The 25,000-nt window shown below is 37.4% G+C and overlaps 1 protein-coding gene across 1 annotated transcript in view; it reads left to right on the top strand.

Moving 5' to 3' along the window:
* The first annotated feature begins 19,226 nt into the window (after positions 1-19,226).
* Positions 19,227-25,000, top strand: part of LOC135216109 (uncharacterized) — an 11,649-nt gene continuing 5,875 nt past the window's right edge. Inside the window, exon 1 of the mRNA XM_064251148.1 lies at positions 19,227-20,123. The gene's annotated coding sequence lies outside the window, so the exon portion shown is untranslated. The remainder of the gene's footprint in view (positions 20,124-25,000) is intronic.

The following is a 25,000-nucleotide window of genomic DNA, read 5'->3' as shown; positions in this document are numbered from 1 at the left end:
GTCTCCTGGTTGACGTGGGTCGCAAACGCCTCCTCGACACAGGGACATGCCGTTCCCTACCACTTGCAGCGGGCCCAGGCGCCCCCACAATCTGCACCATCGCCCCCCACAACCTCCTACAGGAATTCCCCGAAGTTTTTCAAACCGGAACTTCGTCAGGTGGCGGGAACGCCGCCCAAGCACGGAATATTCCACCACATCACCACCACGGGGCCACCGACGCACGCAAAGTTCCGATGACTTCCACGGGCCGCCTTCAGGATGCAAAAAGGGCGTTCTCGGAAATGGAACGAATGGGTATCTGCCGGAAAGCATCAAGCCCTTGGGCTTCACCCCTCCACATGGTACGGAAGCTTGATGGCACCTGGAGGCCATGTGGAGACTACAAGAGACTCAACCTCACTACGATCCCCGATCACTACCCCTTGCCAAACACGCAGGACTTGACCGGGCCCTCCATGGAGCAAAAATCTTCACAAAAATGGACCTTTTAAAATCTTATTTTCAGGTTCCGGTGCATCCCGAAGATGTTCCCAAGACCGCCATCATCGCGCCCTTCGGCTCCTACGTCTTCCATTACTCCACCTTCGGCCTGAGAAACGCTGGGGCCACCTTCCAGCGCCTGATGGACAGCATCCTGGGGGACCTGCCCTTCTGTGTCTGCTACGTCGACAATATTTTGATATTTTCCAGGTCCCCGGAGGAGCACCTACACCATGTCCGAGCGGTTCTGAAACACCTGCAGGAAAATGGGCTGGTCGTCCGATTCGACAAGTGCACATTCGGCGCCGAGAGGGTGGACTTCCTCGGCGCCCCATGGCCTCGAAGGTGGACGCGGTGCAGAAGTTTCCGACCCCAACTACGGTCAAGGATGTCCCCTCTAATACAGGCCCTGAAGGGGAAACCAAAAAAGCCTTCCACGACACAAAGATGGCCCTCACCAGAGCTGCAACCTTGTCCCACCAGGACCCCGCTGCACCCTTACGCCTCACCACTAACACCAGCAACGTTGCGTGCGGGACCGTCCTCGAGCAGATGGTCCAGGGCGGGTCCCAGACACTCGCCTTCTACAGTAAGAAACTGTCGCCCGCTGAGACGAGATACAGCACATTCGACCGCGAGCTCCTGGCGGTGTATCAAGCAGTGCACCACTTCCGCTACCTCCTCGATGGCGCCCCCTTCACTATCAGGACAGACCACCGCCCATTGGTGCACGCCTTCACCAAGGCGGGCGAAGCCTGGTCAGCAAAACAACAGAGGCACCCGGCAGCCATCGCTGAGTTCGGCTGCACCATCCATTACGTTTCCGGCGTGAAGAACCCCGTGGCTGACGCCCTCTCGAGGATAGAGATCAACGCCGTGCACCTCGGGATCGACTACGAAGACCTCGCCCGAGAACAGGCCGCCGACCCGAAGACTGCTGCATATCGCACAGCCATCACCACCCTCAAGTGGGAGTACGTGGCCTTCGGACCCGCAGGCACGACACTCCTCTGCGACATCAGCAAGGGTCGCCCACGCCTGCTGATTCCAGCCTCATGCTGGAGAGTCGTATTCGACGTCATACATGGACTCTCGCACCCCTTGGGCCGGATGACGATACGCCTCCTGACGGAGAAGTTCTTCTGGCACGGAATTCGGAAGGACTTCCTCGAGTGGGCCAGGACCTGCGTTCCGTGCCAAACAAGCAAAGTAAGTTGGCACACAGAATCGGGTGTCGGGGAATTCCCGCAGCCGAAACGAAGATTCGGCCACATTCACGTAGACGTCGTGGGTCCCCTTCTCCCGTCGGAAGGCGCCAGATACCTCCTGACAATAATCAATCGCTCCACCAGATGGCCCGAGGCGACGCCGATGTCAGAGGCAACCACCAAAGCATGCGCCGAAGCCCTTCTCGCCAGCTGGATCAGTCGATTCGGAGTGCCGGATTATATCACGACGGACCGCGGACCCGTTTTCCTGTCGGAGTTGTGGACCGCATTGGCCCGCCTGATGGGGACATCGCTACATGCCACCACCGCCTACAATCCGGCGGCTAACGGCATGGTGGAAAGGGTCCACCGATCTCTCAAGGCTTCCCTAATGGCCCGCTGCACCAGCGAGGATTGGAAGAGCCAACTACCGTGGGTCCTTCTCGGCGTCCGGACTGCTTCTCGGGCGAACGGCAAAGCATCACCTGCAGAGAAGGTATACGGGGAAACATTGGCAGTCCCAGGCGAGTTCTTCCTGACCAACGCCGATGACACAGACGTCTCCATCACCAGACTTCGAGAATCTGCCGGAAAATTTATGTCCTGCATCAAGACCTTCTCCAACAGAACCACACACTTCCTCCTGAAGGCCCCATCGTCCTGCAAACACGTCTTCATCAGGGACGACGCCCGCCGCCTGCCACTAACAAGACCCTGCCGAGGCCCCTTCCATGTCCTCCAACGCACCGACAAGGCGTACTTCATATCCAAAAATGGTCGCGAGGACTGGGTCACGATCGTCCGACTGAAACCAGCTTTCCTTATGGACGAAGAGTACGCCGACGCGGATCCCATAGGGCGCCTCACGCTTCCTCGGCAAGAAGCGACTTCATTGATCACCAAACCACCCAGTTGTAGCCGCGGCCACCCTCGGAAGACGGTCGAACCCACCGAGGATCACCTCAGGGGAGGCATCCCGTCCCCAAAAAACCCCGAGGACTCCGAGGCCGAGGTTCTACCACAGCAGTTGGTCTTGCGCACCCGGGGCCGCCTCCGCCGGCCCGCTTGCTTCCGCGAGTAGTGATCAGAAGCACTAAAAAATCATCCATCAATTACGCCCTAATTATTGTCTTAGGGGGGAAGTATTTGTAAGGACAACGCATTATTGCAAATTCCTCTGTATATAATTCTACAATCGTGTAGTTCTTACTTCCCTCCTCGAGAGTGTTCAGCGTGCTTTCCGCCGATGTATATATCTTGTAAGATCATATTTTATGTACTTTTATATTCTAAGTTATATGTCTCGCAAGAAACACAAATCGGCTCTCGCCGACCCACTTTTACTCTCTCGCGGGTCGGATACCACATTTCCGCCCGCATGCTGTATATTTGAATTTCCCTACCTGTAATAAAGATCAGTACGCTTCTACCTGCCTCTTTGTTCACACCTCACACTAACATTATTTTGTATACATAAGTGGGGCCGGGGGAAAGCTGTTAAGGAAGGTCATAGAACGTGGTGCCCCAAATTTATATCCCAGCAAATGGAGTGCCGGGAGGTGTAGTATGGGAAATTTCGTGGTCTGAATCGATGATTACAAAAGACTTGCAAGAATTCTGAAGTTTTTGGGACAAGTTTCTTTAAAAACATCTTGATCAATTAGCAGTCATCTAAGCCAAGTCATAGCACCTAATAATCACTTAGCTAAAGTAATAGTAATTTACTTATAATTAAACTGGTCCTGTTCCTGGATGACAACAGGGAATTTTAATTACTTTACTTGAAACTCTGACCTTCCCTGTTTCTTGACTGTTCCATGGTGAGTGTGTTCCACTATGTCAGTGCCTTACATGTTGGAAATGTAGGTCACTTTCCTACGACAATGCAGGGTATCTCCCGAATGAATCCTTTTTCTATCAGTTGCTTGAGTACCTTCAGCAACCTCTTTGTCAGCTGAAGAGTGCAGCTTGTGTGAACGCCATTTTTACACCACTTTTCATCATCTGTATGAAATTTTCATACATATGATGTTCTTAGATAAAACCACAAGATCCTAAAACCAAGCAGTTTCCCCTGCCATACAAGAAAATCGACCGCGTAACCGGTGTCATCTTCATACAGATTATGTAATTAGTTTCTATATTTGTCAAGGTTTTATGCGCTGTATACTTTTCTTATTATCTCTCTTTGAATCCCAATGTACTTTCATCCAAAGAAGGATAGAAGAAGAATCGTTTACCTGTGACTCTGCGAAATGACTCTCCGATCTCCAGTTTAACATAAACTATCTTGGCTAAACTACCATAACTCTTCAGAGATCTCTGCAGTACTACAAAAACTAAGGTAAAATCTTCCAATATTCTATAAAATGATCTCTACAATATTTTATAAACAAGGTTAAATAATCTAAGTGAGATATAACGAAGAATTAAGGTCAACATTATACAGAAGCCTTAAATGACGAACAGAAGACTACCTGTTATTGTATATTAAATCATGAATTGATAGATTGCTTTATTGTACTTAATGCATGTGAAGGAAGCAACCGACTGAAACAAACAAGGTAGCAGACATGGGGAAGCCAACAGTAGAAGACGTGAAGACAAAGGTGATTAAGACTTGTTACTAATAAATGAAAATGAGTATACTGTCAAATACTTTGGTGAATACCGCGGAAAAAGAAATAAGAAGAAGAAGAAGAAGAAGAAGAAGAAGAAGAAGAAGAAGAAGAAGAAGAAGAAGAAGAGAGAAGAGAGAGAGAGAGAGAGAGAGAGAGAGAGAGAGAGAGAGAGGTATAAGGATTTATTGATCTACCATGATAGCTAATAAAATTCAGTCTTAAATCAAAATACTTTTCTTTCTGCATAACTTAACAAATAATCAAGCATTGTTGATTTAAATCTGTACTCAAACTGACGATGCTAAGATCTGTATAGCAAAAGAGCTGCTTGAGCTTACAAGTAATTGTAGCAGTTTTCCAAATCAACCGCTATAATGCTGGCCGTCTAATCACTGTAGTTGAATAACATTATTAGGTCTGGGTCAGGACTGGATACTTGGATGGTTGATGACCAATATAGATGGGGTAGGGTGCAGGGCTAACCAGCCCTGCCAAAAAATGCATGCCAAAGATCTGGATAGGTAGCACCTTAATTAAGAACAACTGTCTTCAGAAGAAACAGAAGAAAGTGATACACAGACACAGACACAGGAACAGTCACACACACACACACACACACACACACACATATATATATATATATATATATATATATATACTATATATATATATATATATGTGTAATATATATCTGATATAGATATATATTTATATATATATACATTTATATAATATATATATAATATATATATATATATAATATTATAGCATACCTATATATAATATATATATATATATTATATATATATTAAATATATATATATATATATTATATTATTTATTTATATATATATATATATATATATATATAAATATATAATATATATATCATAACTATATATATAAATAAATAAATATAATATATATATATAATATATATATATCATATATATATATATATCTATATATATAATATATATATATATATATATATATATAGAAGATAAATATATAGATATATATATATATATTTATATTTATATATATATATATATATTAATAATGTATATATATAAATGGGATATATATATATATAGTATCTATATATATATAATATTATAATTATATTATTATATATAATTAAATTAAAAAATTTTAATATATATATTAAATCTATATATATATATATATATATATAAACGTTAATATATATATATATAAATATATTATATATTATATTAAATATAATATATATATATATATATATTATAATATTAAATAAATAAATCATATATATATATATATATATATCTATATAATATATTATAATATATAAAACGTTCATCTCAAAAAAAAAACTTTATTTCATGTTCCCTACACTACGGCGTTCAACCATCATACACTCAACAAAAGTGCCTTAGATCATAATCCATCATTTGCCTTGCTAACAATAAGTGTGCCCTGTATTTAGCGGACAAATGGGGGTTTCCACCTCTGTGTTGGAGCTGGGAAATCTGATGTGGTAATCTCGTGGATTTCTGGTTACTACCGACCGAACTGCCTCCATTAGTGTTGCGTTACAAATATTAATAGAACTACGGATATCATATTCCCTGAAGCGAGCGGTCTTGTATTAATTGCTATTCAGACACCGTGATCGGAATCCCAGTTAGAAATCAATAATCAGGAATCGAGATCGCATGCTGCTCCTCTCCCGCTTGTAAGAGCCCCCATATCACTTGTCAACATATTTTTTTGTTTTTGTTTCGATGTGATTACTCGAAGCAGCCAAGTGGATTTGATAATGTAGACATATTTTCTTAATCATTTCTCCCCACGGCAATTTCATCGCTTACACAATGGCCAAGTGAATGTTTGTGAATGTGTGTTTTTGGCAATGCGTAAATTTATACAAGGTATAACCATGCGTTGTAGTGAGGCTATTGCCTAAAATGAATGATAAGATATGTCTTTCAGCAGATGGTGGCCATTCAATGAACGTTGTTTAAATGTTACGCATCACCATAGGCTCTGCAATAAGACATTACACTTAAAACTCTATTTCAAAAATTATTGTTTTATTAATTGGAAACAAACTGAGACAACGTCTTTGGTTTGATAAAGTGATTAGTAGATCGCTCTTATATAACTTTAGACTGTGCGATCATCTGTTAATAATTCTGTCTATGTTTAATAATAAACCTTACACCTTTATGATCCTTGTTTGTTCATAATCGAGTATTGTAGTTATTGGGGGGGGGGGCAAGGTGCGAGAATTTGCAAATTAGTTCTGTAGTAAGTAAGTTTGCTTCAGTAAATATTCATATATGGAACGTCATTAACTACAAATGATAATAATAATTATAATAATAGTGGAATGAACGAAGGCAGAACTCCGCAGCATAGATCAGAAAACCAGGAAACATATGACAATACACAAAGCACTACACCCAAGAGCAAATACGGACAGACTATACATAACACGAAAGGAAGGAGGGAGAGGACTACCAAGTATAGAAGACTGCGTCAACATCGAGAACAGAGCACTGGGGCACTATCTGAAAACCAGTGAAGACGAGTGGCTAAAGAGTGCATGGGAAATAGGACTAATAAAAGTAGACGAAGACCCAGAAATATACAGAGACAGGAGAATGACAAACAGAACAGAGGACTGGCACAACAAACCAATGCACGGACAATACATGAGACAGACTAAAGAACTAGCCAGCGATGACACATGGCAATGGCTACAGAGGGGAGAACTCAAGAAGGAAACTGAAGAAATGATAACAGCGGCACAAGATCAGGCCCTAAGAACCAGATATGTTCAAAGAACGATAGACGGAAATAACATCTCTCCCATATGTAGAAAGTGCAATACGAAAAATGAAACCATAAACCACATAGCAAGCGAATGCCCGGCACTTGCACAGAACCAGTACAAAAAGAGGCATGATTCAGTGGCAAAAGCCCTCCACTGGGGCGTGTGCAAGAAATATCAGCTACTTTGCAGTAATAAGTGGTATGAGCACCAACCTGAGGGAGTGATAGAAAACGATCAGGCAAAGATCCTCTGGGACTATGGTATCAGAACGGATAGGGTGATACGTGCAAATAGACCAGACGTGACGTTGATTGACAAAATCAAGAAGAAAGTATCACTCATTGATGTCGCAATACCATGGGACACCAGAATTGAAGAGAAAGAACGGGAAAAAATGGATAAGTATCAAGATCTGAAAATACAAATAAGAAGGATATGGGATATGGAAATTGTACCCATAATCATAGGAGCACTAGGCACGATCCCAAGATCCCTGAAAAGGAATCTAGAAAAACTAGAGGCTGAAGTAGCTCCAGGACCCATGCAGAAGAGTGTGATCCTAGAAACGGCGCACATGGTAAGAAAAGTGATGGACTCCTAGGGAGGCAGGATGCAACCCGGAACCCCACACTATAAATACCACCCAGTCGAATTGGAGGATGTGATAGAGCAAAAAAAAAATAATAAAATAAATAATAATAATAGGCACAATTTTCAGTGTCGAAAATGATGACAATGATTGCAGGTCCACAATAATATCGCATGTGAAGTATGAAGTCTTTAATAACGAGAGCTTTCGAACCTTGACTGAAGATGAACCTAGTACAAGGTTCGAAAGCTCTTGTTATTAAAGACTTTATACTTCACATGCGATATTATTGTGGACCGGCAATCAATAATAATAATAATAATAATAATAACCAATGCAAATGTTTTAAAATGAATGAAACAGTTTTGAGAGCTACACGCTCATACTTTGTATATATCTATTTACATAGGCCGAAATTTGGTGATTTAATTGTACTATAAATTAGCTCGAGGCATATCAATAAAGGAATTCAAAGTAAATATTCGTTGATAGTTTGATTATGGGACGGTAAACTTATTAGTTCTGAGCGGGGGTAAAGAAGCACCTAAAAAATTGGGATTGTGGATGTGAATAGCGTTTCAATGAAAAATGATGGACCCTGACGCTATAAGCCCCGATTATAAAGTAAGTGACAGTTGCTACCTGATGACAATTCCTCAAAATTCGGCGGTCGGCGACCCCCTTGTTTATTGTTGATGAAATATAAGATTGCACTCAAGAGAGAGGTCGATCGATGTTCAGTTTATTAGGTTTCCTTATGAGTGAAATATCTGGACTTAACATGAAGAAACCGGGTAACAACGTAACCAGTGAGGTATTTTTGCAAGTTATTATTATCATTATGATTGAAATTTCGGGCTTATTCTTTAAAAGAAATCTATTTTAACAAATCCATTATGTTTCTCAGACAGCAATGCAAAGGAGTTAAGGAACAAATCACAAAATGCAAAGAAGCAAACTACGCAATTAAATTTCTCATATAAAAAAAATCCGCAAACGGAAAGGTCTATGAATACATTAAACAACAGCTAATAAACATACCATAGAAATAAGATCTATGGTACACCCTCCTTTAACACAGCACTACAACTTCCCATGAACTTAAACCAATTAGCAAACACAACACAAATAAGATGAATAGACCAATGTTTTACTGCAGAGGAAATGCGTGACCTAGTGAACTACGCTGTAAGACACTGTGGCTCCTCAGCTGAAAACAGATACCGAGTGACGACGGCCAAGGACACTGGCGTTCCATCCCCGATGCTGCATCTATGATGATGAGTTGGACAGTGGTTGTTGTTTTGTTGCTCTGATACTTTGACAACACCCCCCTCTCTCTCTCTCTCTCTCTCTCTCACACACACACACACATACATACATATATTATATATATATATATATATATATATATATATATATATATAAATAAAGAATATATGCCACGAAGGAAAAATAAACGTCCTTTACTGAGCAGAGACTCTGCTCAGTAAAGGACGTTTAACGTCGAAAGATCTTGCAGATCCTCATTCGTTTATTTTTCCTTCGTGGCATATATCTTTATTTATGGATTTATCACGTTCCTAACTTTCGTGATTCAGTTATACATATATATATATATATATATATATATATATATATATATATATATATATATATATATATATATTTTGTTACGAAGTGGCCTAGAGTATCTGGGTCTGGACACTATTAATACTTGGTGCACGAAGTAACCAAAGAACTGTGTCTGGAACCATTAATATTTGTTAACCCAAATTGCCAAGTATCTGGTTACTTCACTTACCATTTATACTAGTTAGCACAAGAGACCCTTTTATTCCTGGGCCTGGGACACCCTTTGTACTTAGGGCACAGTTTGTTCAAGTACCTGGGTAATAAATACCTCACTACAGCCAGACACCTGACCCTTCATCACAAATACTAAATGACTAAATACTCTAAAGGTAATAGTGATCCCTTATAGAACTGAACAGTCAAGAAAACAATCAGTCTAAGTTCATTAAAATAGATGTGAGGTAATCTTAATTAAAGGGCAACACTCCTTCTACAATGTCAAATCTAAGTATTTCCCTGATTCTGATTTATTTGTGGGAAACGGCACAATTACCACTCTATATTTCTACCTAACAAAAATAAAATATAATACTGGTGGGGAACCAAAAAAATAAAATGCTCATATAAATTTTAAATATAAAAATTTTATTTCTAAATTCAAAATTTATAAATGAAATTCACAATCACAGGGAAATTGTTATTACTTGAAAACAAAAGTTTAATTAATTCTTGAATTAATTATTTGGCAAAATTAAATCAAAGTTTATCAAGAAAATTAATTAAATTAAATCATAAAGAAATAATTAAATTTGAAATGAAATTTAATTAAATACAAATTAATTTGCCAGTGTTACATTCAAACAATTACACAATAGAATATTATTCAAACTAATTAAACAAAATAAAGACAATGCAAAAAAAAACATAATGCATAATATGAAAACAATTAAAACATTGACAGTACAAACATTAAGCATATAAAAATGAATATGTCAAAAGAACAAAGCAAAGGAAAAATGTATTGAAAATGATAATTTTATCCAATGGTAAAATAAAACCTTGAAGTGCACTTCAAAACATTTGTAAAATACCTGTATACGCAGCTGCAGCTTCTCACTCAAGAGAAAGGCCTGTTACACACTTTTACACTTTCGTGGGCCCCTTCACAAAACCAATAGAAATAATACTATGTTCAGATTCCACAAACAACACATATTTTACTAAGAATTAGATGAGTGACCTTCTCAAATACAAATGTAAGTTACATTATTACGATAATGAAACACTCGCAAACGAGCGAGGGCGAGAGAGAGAGCTTTGAGAGAGAGAGAGAGAGAGAGAGAGAGATCCTATCCCTCACGCCAGAGGCTAGGTCTCGGAATCTAATGAATAGTTCTCTATCTCCATATGCGTATCAGCATATGGGCAGTTAGCAAGACGAAAACATATTATGTCATCTTTATAGGGATATCGAGTATGGGGCCTCTTTTGCTATGTTCGCATATTTCTATGAACAAGGGCCCCTTGTTTAGTTACAGGTCAGATTGGAACTATAAAAAAATTAGCTTAGGTAAGGTATTCTCAAGATGTGAAAAACAACCCTCTTCTGTTACTCTTTCTCTCTGTCTTACGCATGTTTTTCCTCTCTCCGCCTTATGTATGTTTAAAAATGAAAAGTTACACTACTTAACATGTTTTATCTTTAAATGTGGGAATCTGAACACAAAAACATACATTTCATAACATGATACACAGGTTCTGGGGTGAATTAATCATATTACCAAAATCATAATTGCATTACAAAACTTACATTATAAGATTCCTCCCCCTAGAAGATTAGTTATTCCGGGGTTGAATCCAACAATTCACAACGGGATAATAATCGGCAACTACATTTTCCTTACCAGATATGTGCTCAACCTTTATATTATACTGTTGCAAGCACAATGACCACCTGGTCAGTCTTTGATTATGGTTTTTCATCTGCTGTATAAATGACAGGGGATTGTGATCGGACAACACTAAAACTTCTTCATTCCTAGGTCTGTTCACATACACTTCAACCTTTTCAATGGTGTGGTTAAGGCTAGAGTTTTCTTTTCAATAGTTGCATAGTTTTTCTGATGCTTTTTCAGTTTTGAAGACAGGAAACACACAGGGTGTAGAAGGTTATTTTCACCTTCTTGAAGTAGAACAGCTCCAATTCCACAATCAGAGGCATCAACTTGTATCACAAATTTCTTATTAAAGTCTGGAGCTTGAAGCACTGGTCTTGAAGTTAAAATGGCTTTTACCCTCTCAAAGGATTCTTGACATTCTATAGTCCAAACAAACTTAGCTTTGGGACTAGTTAAGTCTGTCAAGGGAGTGACTACGGCTGAGAAATTTGGACAAAAACGACGATAGAATCCAGCCATGCCCAAAAATCTTTGTAGCTGCTTCCTAGTAGTATGTGGGGGGGGGGGGGGGGGGGGGTAGCCTTACGGATACCTTCTACATTAGCATTCACCGGAGTGAGAAGGCCTTTTCCAACTTCAAACCCAAGGTACTGAACAGTTGCCTTCCCAAACTCACTCTTCTCTAGGTTGACTGTTAGTCCTGCCTGTTGTAGTGCCTTGAAAACTTTCTTCAGGATCTGCAGATGTTCTTCCCACGTTGCAGAGTAAATGACTATGTCATCAAGGTATACACCTACTCCTTCTATAGATCCTAGCAGTTGATCCATCACTCGCTGAAATGTGGCTGGTGCATTCATCAGACCAAATGGTAGTACAGTATACTGATACAATCCAAAAGGAGTAATATATGCTGACAGCGACTTTGCATTTTCATCTAAGGGTATCTGATAATATCCCTTCAATAAGTATACCTTGGAAACAAACTTGGCTTGCCCAATACTATCAAGCAACTGATCTATAAGAGGCAAGGGATAATTGTCAGCCATACTAATGGAATTCAGTTTCCTATAATCAGTACACATCCTAAAGGAGCCATCAGGATTCTTTACTAACACACATGGAGAACTGAAGTGACTTGAACTGGGTTCTGCTAATCCATGTTGCAGCAAATATTCAACTTCTTTCTTCAGAACATCTCAATGATAAGATGAACATCCCATGCTTTCTTGATAAGCATTCCTAACTTCAAATAACATTAAGGGTAAACCAATATCCCAATCTCTTCCTGACTCAGAACAATACTTTGTCAGCATACTTTTCAATGTCTGGTGGAACCTTTCCAGGGCTCTTTGAGTTTCTGGATGATAAGCAGTTGATAACTGTTGTTTTACCCCTAAAATGTTCATCACATCCTGGAATAACTTGGAAATAAAGTTTGTTCCTCTATCACTTTGTACTATTTCTGGTATACCAAACTTTGAGAAAAACTCCACTAGTTTCTCAGCAACTATCTTGGCAGATATGTTTCTAACAGGGATTATCTCAGGATATCTGGTAACAGGACACATTAATGTCAACAGATATTCATTTCCTTTCTTCGTCTTCGGAAGCGGTCCAACCATATCTATAATCACCTTGTTAAAGGGTTCTCCTCTAACTTCTATAGGTTGTAGGGGGGCTTTCTGAATGGTTTCATTAGGTTTTCCAGCTATCTGGCAGGTATGACACTCTCGACAGAACCTGCTAACATCTTTATGAAGTCCAGGCCAGAAAAAATATCTCATGATCTTCCAAACAGTCTTCCTGATTCCCTTATGTCCAGATTTATGAGCTACTGCCACCACTTGCTTTCTCAATTGACATGGAATCAAAATCTGACGATATTTGCCCCATTCAACATTTCCAGGTATATCTGAAGGTCTATACTTCCTCATCAGCAAACCTTCCTTCAGATAATAACAGGTAGGAGTTTGTTGCATCTCTTCCTGATCAACAACTCTGAAGAACAAATCAGCTAACGATGTATCCTTCTTCTGCAAGTCCATTAGCTTCTCTCTTGTTATCTATCCAACTTCAAGGGTTGAACTATCAATATCTGCTACCTCAGCTACTGTAGTTTCACTACTATCTTCAAGAATACTTTGACTTCTCGGAGTCTCTTCAGGAACAACAGATTCTTCATTTTCTTGGGAAATCTCCACGGGAAGTATCACTCCCCTGAAACAATTGTTCTAAGTTCAAAGATCCTTCACTTGATCCATCTTGGGCGTGCAAATCCTCAGTTTCTTTACCAACAGTCGTAATTCTCCTCATACTTCTGGTAGTTACACAACTAGGGAACAGGTGGGGGTTATTCTCCTCCACCTCTACCGTAGGACTAATCCTCAACGGTTTGTCTGTCACTACAGGACAAGGAACAAATGGAACACCACCAACTTCATTTCCCAACAGAACATGTACACCTTCCACAGCCAGTGAGTCCTTCACAGCAAAATCAACACTCCCTGTCACCAATTCACAGGACAGGTGTAAGCGGCATATAGGAGTTACTTCCTCTCCTCCTATACCCTTCAAAATAACTGAATCTCCAGTGAGATTCTTCTCCAACATTGGGTGAGCACCACGTAACACCACACTATGGTTGCTCCCTGTATCACATAAAATCTTGACTGGTACCAGCATACTCTCTTCTTGAGTTGCCAGTGTACCTTCATAGATATATGGCTTAAAGGCCTCCAAACTGCTCAGCCACTCACTGCTTGAAGTTACATTTCCACTGGTTGCTAAACACTCAGCTTGTTTGGCTCCCTGTAGTCGAATTCTTCCCCACATTGTTCTTAACAGTCTGTTTCACCTGGTCACCTCTTACTATTTGACCAACAGGCTTGGACTGCTGATAATTACAATAACACTCCTGACTGAAGTGTCCTGCTCTTCCACACTTAAAGCAGACAACATTAGGCTTTTGCAACTGTCTTGCAAAATTAGATGAGGATTTCACATTAGCTTGCTGAGGAGTATTATTACTTGTAGGTTTCCCGTTTATAAAATTGTCCCTGAAACCTGGATGAGACTTAAAACCTGGGCGCAGTTATTCTGGTACTTGACATTATAATCGCGCCTGCTACTAATTATATTGTAGTCTTCACTCAGTGTAGCAGCTTTGTCAAGTTTTTTAACCTCTCTCTCTCTCAAATAGGCTCTTATATGCTCAGGAATACCTTTAAAATATTTCTCTAAAACAACTAACTCTTCTAAATATTTAAAAGTTGTAACTTTAGTTGCCTCCAACCATCTTTTAAAACACCTTCTCACTTTATAAGCGTAATCCAAGAAATTAACTTTTTCATCCTTTCTTAAGTTTCTGAATCTTTCATTGTAGTATTCTGGGGTCAACTGGTATACTTGTAGCACATTATGTTTCAGCACCTTGTAGTCTTTACACTGTTCAGCTGTTAAGGCTAAATACGTGCTTCTCCCTTTACCAATCAAGACACTTTGTAGCAAAACTAACCATTTATCTTCTGGCCATCCCATACCTGAAGCCACTTTCTCAAAGTGATCAAAGAACTCATCTGGAGCCTCTTCAGTAAACTTAGGGATTAACTTTTGCACTCTTACTACATCAAATGCAGGGTCTTGACTACCATGGTTAGGGTTAGACAGTGTTACAGGTAATGTGGATCTAGCTCCTATCAATGCCATCTCCCTTTCATGTCTTGCAATTTCTCTTTCCTATTTTATCCTTTGCCTTTCATCTTCTGCTGCTTTTTCTCCTTCTCTTTCTCTTCTTTCTGGTTTTTCCCTGTCTACTCTGTCTTTTTCAGCTTGCATTCTCTCTCTTTCAGCCTGCATTTTCAGCTTAATCAAACTTTCTTCTGCTTCTTTGCGTCTGAGTTCCAATTCTGTGTCACTTTTCTCTTTCTTTTCTACCAGCTTATTTATAAGATCAGCCTGTGCTACATTCAACAACTCTTGAGCCAGTTCTAACTCATCATCATCAGTTATTCTACCAGAGTCTATCAATACTTGCATGGCAATGCATTTGATTTCTGCTTTTATCATGCTACTAGACACATGACCACCACATGCTACTGCTAGAGCACTCCACTGTGCGTTAGTCAGAGTAGTTTCAGACAACACTTGGATGGAAGGGGCTGCTAAAAATTCCTGAGTATCGAATGGAGCCATTTTTCTCAAATACAATTCTTACAATAAAATGCAAAACAAATATATGGTCACTCTTCTAACAAAATATATTCCTAACACCACCAGTATAAGCTAGAGTGATAATGTGATTTGTTTTCGTCCCTGGTCTCTGGGGATTAATAAAACTTGGTACATAAAGTGCCAAATATCCCGGGTCTCTGGGCACCATTAATACTTGCGACGAAGTGGCCTAGAGTATCTGGGTCTGGACACCATTAATACTTGGTGCACGAAGTAACCAAAGAACTGTGTCTGGATCCATTAATATTTGTTAACCCAAATTGCCAAGTATCTGGTTACTTCACTTACCATTTATACTTGTTAGCACAAGAGACCCTTTTATTCCTGGGTCTGGGACACCCTTTGTACTTAGGGCACAGTTTGTTCAAGTACCTGGGTATTACTTACCTCACTACAGCCAGACACCTGACCCTTCATCACAAATACTAAACGACTAAATACTCTAAAGGTAATAGTGATCCCTTATAGAACTGAACAGTCAAGAAAACAATCAGTCTAAGTTCATTAAAATAGATGTGAGGTAATCTTAATTAAAGGGCATCACTCCTTCTACAATGTCAAATCTAAGTATTTCCCTGATTCTGATTTATTTGTGGGAAACAGCACAATTACCACTCTATATTTCTACCTAACCAAAATAAAATATAATACTGGTGGGAAACCAAAAAATAAAATGCTCATATAAATTTTAAATATAAAAATTTTATTTCTAAATTCAAAATTTATAAATGAAATTCACAATCTCAGGGAAATTGTTATTACTTGAAAACAAAAGTTTAATTAATTCTTGAATTAATTATTTGGCAAAATTAAATCAAAGTTTATCAAGAAAATTAATTAAATTAAATCATAAAGAAATAATTGAATTTGAAATGAAATTTAATTAAATACAAATTAATTTGCCAGTGTTACATTCAAACAATTACACAATAGAATATTATTCAAACTAATTAAACAAAATAAAGACAATGCAAAAAAAACATAAAGCATAATATGAAAACAATTAAAACATTGACAGTACAAACATTAAGCATATAAAAATGGATATGTCAAAAGAACAAAGCAAAAGAAAAATGTATTGAAAATGATAATTTTATCCAATGGTAAAATAAAACCTTGAAGTGCACTTCAAAACATTTGTAAAATACCTGTATACGCAGCTGCAGCTTCTCACTCAAGAGAAAGGGCCTGTTACACACTTTTACACTTTCGTGGGCCCCTTCACAAAACTAATAGAAATAATACTATGTTCAGATTCCACAAACAACACATATTTTACTAAGAATTAGATGAGTGACCTTCTCAAATACAAATGTAAGTTACATTATTACGATTATGAAACACTCGCAAACGAGCGAGGGCGAGAGAGAGAGCTTTGAGAGAGAGAGAGAGAGAGAGAGAGAGAGAGAGAGAGAGAGAGAGAGAGAGTCCTATCCCTCACGCCAGAGGCTAGGTCTCGGAATCTAATGAATAGTTCTCTATCTCCATATGCGTATCAGCATATGGGCAGTTAGCAAGACGAAAACATATTATGTCATCTTTATAGGGATATCGAGTATGGGGCCTCTTTTGCTATGTTCGCATATTTCTATGAACAAGGGCCCCTTGTTTAGTTACAGGTCAGATTGGAACTATAAAAAAATTAGCTTAGGTAAGGTATTCTCAAGATGTGAAAAACAACCCTCTTCTGTTACTCTTTCTCTCTGTCTTACGAACGTTTTTCCTCTCTCCGCCTTATGTATGTTTAAAAATGAAAAGTTACACTTAACATGTGTTATCTTTAAATGTGGGAATCTGAACACAAAAACATACATTTCATAACATGATACACAGGTTCTGGGGTGAATTAATCATATTACCCAAATCATAATTGCATTACAAAACTTACATTATAAGTATATATATATATATATATATATATATATATATATATATATATATATATATATATATATATATATATATATATATATTTATACTTAAAGAGAGAGAGAGAGAGAGAGAGAGAGAGAGAGAGAGAGAGAGGCAATGTTTCAAAGCAACAAAACAATAACCACTGTCCAACCATCCCATACATACAGTATGAGATATTTGACCTATATATAGATTATATATATATATATATAATATATATATATATATTATAGAGAGAGAGAGAGAGAGAGAGAGAGAGAGAGAGAGAGAGAGAGAGAGAAATGTTTAAGTTTATTTACTGGTGGGAGGAAACAGTAAATGAAAGAAGAATGGCTGTTAAAACAAAATAACAGTTAAAAAATGTTGTTTACTAGACAAACAAAAACACAATAATAAATAAATAAGTAAATAAACGGATATAAGTGACACATTTAAAAATCTCGACAAACATACGTTACCCCACTATTGCTTGATGACTGATGATAGGCGCGTAATATGTATGATTATACAAACATTGGTTGAATATACACAAAACTGGAATATAGAATTTAGGCCGAAGGAAACTATGAGGTCATACAATGCTGAACGAGAATTTGACAGTAAGAAGTTTTGAAAGGTGTAACTGGATGAAAACCTCGCAGTTGCATTATGCAAAAAATGTTAGGGTAGGGTGGAAAGTCAGAAGGAAGAAAGAGAATATGAAAGGAGGTACAGTTAAAGTAATGCCTACAATGCACCACGTGAGGTGCACTGACGGTACTACCTCCCCAAGCGGCCAGCATTGGTGAACCCGTGAACCACATCTTCGTAAAGACTGCGGAGTGCGGCGTTAGGTGGGACCAATAGTGGTGTAACAGAACCGCCCTTGAACTCGGTGTAAACAGGTTCTTGAGCTGACAAGCCTCTTGAGGTATGCTATCACGGGATACGTTACTTCGTCCCTAATATTGACATCTGTGATAACCGAGAGAGAAGAGCAAAATTATATATCTATTTTCATGTGTGCGCGTTTGTGGAAGGACAGGTAGAATACATGTGTATATAACTTTTGAAAAACAAATTCAATAAAGTGATGAGTTGCGAATGTGATGTTTATAAATAGACGAATTTTCAGCATATGGAAATTTTCTGAAACGTTTTAACCTTTCTGTTTTCCTTGAGATATACATTACATTAATCTAGAAACATCTGATATTTACATGTGATTGTACAGAGAGAGAGAGAGAGAGAGAGAGAGAGAGAGAGAGAGAGAGAAACTGCAGACGTTCTTCGGAATATACTGATGTAATACCAATTATAATGTTGAGTAACGATTCCGGTCATTACTGTAATATCTTCTCTAATCGAGATGAAAAAGTTTTAAATACTGCAAAAATGGTTTTTTTCCGTCTATATTGTACATGATTTGTAAACTGACATTCTTCTCAAATTTATTCATAATCGTATACATACATATGATAATATATTAACCATACAGTGTCATAATGTGTTTCAATCCCAAATGTTAAACTAATGCTTCATCTAAAGCTGATGAATTATAACGTAATTTGCGCGTTCCTTTCCTCAGACGAACTTCCAAATGGTCGCACATGAATGAAGGAAGGTTACTCATATTACGAAAGCAGAGACTGTTTCTTTTTGTATTATGATCAATTTCACAATAACACGAGTACAGCTTTCCATGAATCCAAGCATGTATTCCATAAATGCATTCTTGTTACCTAATAAATTACATTTTTGAGAAAGGAAAATGTCAGGCCGGATTAAGGCGACACCACTTAAGTACAGAATTTGGTGCTGTGTAGCATCTCGCAACCACCTCAGAGTTGGCAACTTTAACGTAAAGGGTGGCAATAATGTAGTCTTGCGGGTACTTTAGTAAATTAGAGTTGCATGAGCACAAGCAATCGCTGCTTTAATGTTGCCGACTACAGTCTAGATAATGGAAAGCTTTTCAGTAGGATGTTAAAAATATGTAAGAAACGAGCTAGCGACATGTCGTCTATAATGCCATAGCAACAAACACATAAGACTCAATGACTTATACGTAGTGAACAGTGATGGAATCATGGGGATTCCACATCGCGTCGTGGAGAGATGTTTGGATGGGAAGCCAAGCGGGCAAACCCCGAGGAGGTCGTGGACGTGGAACGAATCACGTGGACGTTAGTGTTGCTCGTAGCCTCTAGGAAAACATTGCGCTAGCTAACTCTCCGGGTTTCGTTGTGAAGTGTTTGATAATTAATGTCAATTTATAAATCATTATTATGCAGTATTAGCTAACTAACTTCGATTTATTTAACATGAGGACTGCGTTGTGCATTCTAGAAAAGATAGCCATACATTTGTACCAGTCACAGGAGGAGTGAGCGTGCATTCTGAATGAATAACAGTGTTTACAGTTACTCCAAGAAGAAACAGCGTGTGCTTTGAGAACGAGGCAGGTGTTTATAACTGTCACAAAATGGGTCTTATGCTTAAATAAAGGAAACCGTGGGTTTTTGGAGTTCCCAGTGATTCTGTCTCGTGTATATTCTTAAATAGAAAAGCAATCGTAAATGGCTGTCATAAGGCGATCACTTTGCGGAAGAAGGGAAATGTAATGTAACTGCAACTGCCATGCAAAATAATGAAGCAATGACTAATGGTATAGTTAGTCTTAGTGCATACTTCAGACTACGGCATTTGTTACTAGTCATGGTGATTTCTTATACATTCCCTCCTTCTATAGGCAAGTCTGTGTTACTCAAGAAAGCAAGATTAAAAAAGAAAATCTAAAAGGTGAGTTACTTCTCTTCCTACTGGGAACATATTAGCTAAAATATAGCTCATATTACTAGAAGTATACTACAGTGGCATACCAAAAAAATCATGAGTAAATAGCTACTGTAACTTAAAAAAGGATGATTGAGTGAATGGTATAGACAGACTGGCATTACAACAACTATGGTAATCGACCCGGTTCGACAGTGTGAAATGGTAAAAATTTCTAATCTATATGAATAGTGAGAGGTAAGTAACATTTGAAATGAGTGAGGAACAAAGTTGAAAATTTTTAGTCAATTCATGTTATTATTTTACAGAAGTATAACGCTGGTGTTGAATTATATTTCGAAGGGAGTATGCCCCACGAGAATTAAGTAAACAGTAGTAAGAAGGCTCAGTTATTAGATATTATATACATATATATAATATATATATATATTATATAATATATATATATAATATATGTATATAATATATATACATATATATTAATTTATAAATAAATCTATGTATATATATAATTTAATATATATATACACTATATATATAATATATTATATGTATAGATATATTATGTAGTATATGTATACATATATAGTATATAAATATATAATATAATATATATATATATATATAATAATATATATATATATATAGTTATGTGTATATAATATATACATATATATATAATATTAATATATATATATAAATAAGAGATATATATGTATATGTTATAACATATATTATATAATATTATATAATAATTTATATATAATATATATGTATATTATATTAAATATATATATATATATATATATAATTACCATCGAGTAAATGTATGAAATATGAAGTATTGGTTGTAATGAAATGAGGGAGTAAAGAGCAGGAAGGGGATGAGCGAGAGAACTGGGAAGTTCAGAGTCGAAGACAATACGTTTTCAAATTAATAATCGTGATGGGTTTATGACGACTAGGGCTGTGTATGTAAACAAAAGAAATATACAACACATGGAAAAAGTGTATCTGTCGTAATGGTTACTTCTATGGAAGCGTTCCGCAAGGCGTTACTTCTATGGAAGCGTTCCGCAAGGATATGTTAGACAACATAGAAAAGGGTGTATACGCAGGTGAGATAACTTGAAAAATGTACCGTCTTATGTTTATGCTTTTCCGCAGAAACACTCATCGTTTAGCAACAGCCCATCGGGGATTAACGTATAAAAACCAAAACGAAGGACGTAAATTTCCCATATTATTTGGGGAAATTTCTCAAGTTATCTCACCTGTACTGCATCATGTACACCCTTTCCTATATCTATATTGTTCAATCATGAGAAGCTCTTCCTTAGATGTAAGTTTTGATATCTAAAAAATCGTAAACTACGACAAGGCGGTTGTGAATGATAATGAATAACTAAGGAAGTATGGAATAATGATTCTGTCTCGTATTCGTATCCGATCATGAGGCAATGCTTAGACTCTTAAGTTTTCATCCTTGTTTGGAAAGGGGACAAATATTATCGTAAATTTTCCTATTGAAAACATAATTTTAAAATCCACCAATATCGTATTCAGATATCTTTTGGACAGACCGACATATATACATCGGTGATTGCATCACGTTCATGTGACCGCGTAGGTTCAGAAACAAAAAGATAGAGACAGGAAAAATCTCGAGATTCGAAAGGTGTTAGTTTATGTTGCGTTTTAGATTACGCCAGTCATGCGCTGGCACGGACTCTCGCTCTAGGGAAGCCCGTAATGTTTCGTTACATGAGGGCTTAGGGTTAGGGAACAACATAAGAATCTTCATTCCCACCGTTATCCCTACATTATGGGGTCGGTTGCCTGGTGCGCCTTCTTCACTGCCTACTATTGTTTGGCAAAGGGGGTTTTTACGACTGCATACCCTTGCTGCCATCAACCACAGTGATTAGCGATGGGCCTAGCCTTTTATTAAAAAGTAAGACTGCAAGACAGCAGTTTTTACTGAAAAGGCAGTTTACATTCAACAATAATAACAATATCCTATTTCGAATATTAACGGTGTAATTTGCATACAGTAAATTGTCAAAACACTTTTCAATTGCAAATGTACACCCAGATATTCACTTATTTACCTAACACTTACACATAGCATAACTATTTAAAGTCCGGGACGCAGTGTTACCATGTGCGAGCACCACAGGCGGGTGGACCGAAGGAAAAAACCGAGTATAATGCAGTGACAATTGCCGATGCTCTATGAGCATATTTTCTCTAAAGGAAAGTGATATTCGGTTATCAAAAGAGTAAGCTTTTTGTATTTCAAAGTCAGCGTTTCATTTGTCCTCTCCGGCCTCATGGAGAGGGCCATTGTTAGACGAAGGTTATTCGAAGGTGGTCTAGTCTCCTTAATTTGAATTGTGCCCCTGTTCATCTAAGCAGTGAATTAAGTTCCTAGTATTAGTAGGCTGTAGCAGGCTGCAATACTCAATAAACATCGGAAGGACAGCACCTTCTTGAGCCGCTCCCGTAAAGGTGAGAAAAAGGATACAAAGGACACACACACATATATATATTATTATGTATTGCTACTTTCAAAATGCATATTTCCCCTCTTTGAAATGTCATGTAGAATTGTGTAAAATTTTTTCAGATTCCTAGATAGTTTAGAGATAGGATGTTTTAAATGTGTGTTCAGATTTTGCATAACATAATGTAAAAGAATATATGTATAACATAGAATGTAAAAAGAGAGAGATTTTCTTTGTCTGTTCGAATCTGCGAGTGTTTTCCCTTTTATGTCAACACTTTGAGATTAGAGGGTCTGCGAGATCCATTTGCTTTTCTATTCTGTCAACGTGTTTGATAGTGAGCTCAAATCTTCATTTGTGTTTTGGAGAATCTGTCATCGTATTTGATAAGCCTTCTGCTTTGAGCGATCGAGTAGAGTACGTGTCTGTTGAACAGAATCGTCTTGTACGCGTATGTCTTTGATCAAAGCCACGTGGGGATTGCACATTTTTTATGTGAAGTTGCATCAGATTTCGAACTTTCTGGAAGCATTCATGCCAAATACGTTTTGTGTCATCTCCTCAGTCCAGTTTCCGCAAGGAAGAAATTTCATTATATCTTAGAACCTTGAGGCATTAACATCTCGCTCTCACTCTCTCTCTCTCTCTCTCTCCATCGCATAGCACTTTTGATCTTATATTAACGTAATGTAAATTGGTCACTCGTAACTTAGAATTTCATATTTGATATTTCTTAGAGTTTGTTTAGTGTTATTTAGTTTTTTTTTTTTTTGTGGAATCTGAACAAACATTATTTCGTAACGGCTCCTGGTTTTTGTGAAAGTGTGAATCAAGCCTGCAGCAAAGAAAGAAAGAAATTGGTATACCAAAAAGGTAAAGTGTGTTATATTTTTATTAGTTGCAACTAATAACTAATAACGGATAGGAATTGTGGTTAACTAATATTTGTTAGGAACAGTGATTAACTAATAACTAAAAGTTATGATGGTTTGGTTAACTAGTAACTAATAACAGATGGTTGTGAAGGTTTGGTAAAAACTGATGGTTATAATGTTTTGAGTGAAAAAGATTTACACTTTTACACATTGCATATTTTTGTGTTTGTGTCATTGTTTGTGTACTTGTTCATTTTCTTATTGAAGTGTGCCATTTTATTTTATATTTTTATTTACATTCACAATTTAATTGACTTAGTTATTTTCATTGCTTAATCATTACACATTTAATTAAATTTAACATTTGTGAATTAATTTGCATTTACTTAGAATTCTTTTCAAGTTTTGTTGCTGTTTAGCACTTGTGAATTAATTTCAAATTTTCAATTATTGCCTAACACTTTTGAATTTTGATTGAATTAATTTTCTTGAATTTTGTGATAAATTAATTTTGATTTAATTTTACTTAATTTGATTCAAGAATTAATTAAACTTTACTTTATTTTCAAGTAACAGTAATTTTCCCTGATATTGTGAATTTCACTTACAAATTTTGAATTTGATAATAAATTTTTGTATTTAAAATTTTTATAAGTGTTTTTATTTTTTATACCAGTATATTTGCATTTGATTATATATATGTTGGGTAGAATCATAGAGTGGTAATTGATTTGCTTTCCTTCAATTTACTTGAAGTGACTTAGAACCAGGGAAGTACTTAGACTTCTGAAATCAGGGAAATACTTAGACTTTTAAAGTTGTTGATGGAGTGATGCCCTTGATTAATTTAATTACTTACAAGATTACCTCTCACCTGTTTTGATGAACTTAGTCTGATTTTCTGCAATAAGGGTAAGTGTTAAAGGATCACTGTTGCCTTTAGAGTATTCAGTCGTTTAATACGTGTTATGAGGGTTCAGGTGTCTGGATTTTGGTGAGGTAGTAATTGATGACTTGGCACTTCGTAGCAATATATATATATATATATATATATATATATATATATATATATATATATATATATATATTATGTGTGAGTGCGTATGTGTATGTAGTGTGCGGAAGAGTGTGAGTGTTTGTGCTTTATGTGAACGCATACTTAATGTGTGTGAAAATAGTCATTTGAGTTCTAATTGATACATACCTTTAATATGAAAATTCATGCGTCATTATGATGTAGAATTCTCTTATCAAATGTATTTTGCAATTAGAGTAAACACAAGGCTTCCGGTCCCTTATCAAGTTAGCACTCATTCGTAACCTCCAACTTCCAGTGATTCTCAATAACGTGAATTATTTGACAACGTATTTAGTTATGGTTAGATGTTATTCATCAATTTACATATTAATTTCTTTGCTTATCTTTTAGAAAATATCTACAGACCAAAAGGTATTGCCAATGTTTTCTGAGAGAGAATGAGAGAGATGATGTAATGGTTTA

The sequence above is a fragment of the Macrobrachium nipponense genome, chromosome 6 (assembly GCF_015104395.2).
Source record: "Macrobrachium nipponense isolate FS-2020 chromosome 6, ASM1510439v2, whole genome shotgun sequence".
NCBI lineage: Eukaryota > Metazoa > Arthropoda > Malacostraca > Decapoda > Palaemonidae > Macrobrachium > Macrobrachium nipponense.
The sequence above is the reverse complement of the archived record's forward strand: the minus strand, read 5'-3'. Positions and strand labels throughout refer to the sequence as shown.